The sequence below is a fragment of the Zingiber officinale genome, chromosome 6A (genome assembly GCF_018446385.1).
Source record: "Zingiber officinale cultivar Zhangliang chromosome 6A, Zo_v1.1, whole genome shotgun sequence".
Classification (NCBI taxonomy): domain Eukaryota; kingdom Viridiplantae; phylum Streptophyta; class Magnoliopsida; order Zingiberales; family Zingiberaceae; genus Zingiber; species Zingiber officinale.
The window spans coordinates 15,193,709-15,195,283 of NC_055997.1; positions in this window are offsets into that span (position 1 = coordinate 15,193,709).

Genomic DNA, 1,575 nt, shown 5'->3' on the forward strand with positions numbered 1-1,575 from the left:
TCTGAGGATGGGTGACCTCCTGGGAAGTTTTCCAGGGTGCGTGCGAGTGAGGACAAAGCACGCTGAAAGGACCTTCGGTGGTCTGTGGAGTTAGTCGTCAACCCGATGGGCAATTCTGGTGGCATTCCCGGTTCGGTCTGAGTGGGGCCCTCCCAGGCTAGGGCGTTACAATACAGGACTTGACTGGTCTGACACCAGGTTGAAAATCTAGCTAGGTTTGGAGGACCTCATAGTTAGTGTAGAAGTTTAGATAGGTTAAGAAGTGATCAGATATCTGACGGGAAATCCATTTGGGTCCATGAGACCTGACAACTATCCAAAGTCCAATGGGGTCTGTGGATTTAACAATTGGTAGGAAGACCTGGTGGACCAAGGAAGAGTTAAGCGATTCTGCATGGTAAGAGATCCTGTCCGAAATCTGAGTCAGTTAGAGGCCAACGGAGATGGCATTGATGTTGATGGAGAGACGACTTTGACACACCCTGTGTGTGCACGTCGAAAAAGCGAACTCTCACATGGAACCGCCAAAGGAAGTGGTAGGAGAACTGGTGGTACTCAGACTCTGCACACATTCAGACAGGCACACGAAGCATTAGAGACCAGAAATTAGGGAAAAAGTCCTCAGCGCAGGCCCTCCGATGCTCAAGTCAGGTCCTTTTTCACCAGAAGAACAATGTACAATAGAAAAAAAAGAACTATTGAAGACGAGTGCGAATGTATGCGTACCTGGCCAAGGAAGAGGACCTCCCTTTTTATATGACTCTGCATACCTGTTGAACCTGACCATTGCCAGAGAATGTCGGGTGAGAGAGAATGTACAACGATCGCCTATTGGTGGAAGGAAGGTTCCACTCTCAGAGAGTGGTAGACCACTAGAATATTCCCTAACATATGTCAATTATTCTCTGACAGGAGGTTGTGATTCCCTGATATTATTGTCGCTTAGTGCTTTCTGTCCCGCCCGGGTTCAGTTACAGACAGCTCGGGATGACTATTCAGATGTGCTACCAGGACTGAGCCTTGGTGAAAAAGATGAGCTGTGGTGAACCGACCGGGTTTTATATGAGATTGTGACGAGAGACTAATCTTTCATGATTTGACAGTTGACGAGCCGATCGGGAGTTGTCTTAGTAAAAGTACTAGGAGCATCTATAAAGGTTGAGCCAGGGAGATCCGATCAGCCAGGGGTAAGCCAGGAACTAGTCTAAGCTTCGTCTTACATCTCAAATCTGGGGACCTGCCCTGCCTGTGACCAACCAGGAATTATATGGATCTGGGGATCGGACTTGCCCTGCCTGTGACTTGTTAGAGTGTATACTAAAAGTCTAGCTTTTTGTATAAACATTTATAAGAATCACATTGGTCAAATGACTACATTTATGCTAAGTGTAGTTGTCCATTTAATTTATATTGCAAATAACATTGTTTGAGGAGACACACAAAAGTTAATGTTATCAGTTCCTTATAAATTATAAATAGTTATTCACGACCAAGATGGAATGGGACAAACCATTGGAGTGGTTGTAGTGTAATTAGGTATTAGTTTATCTTGTCTGATAAATTACACTAGTACAC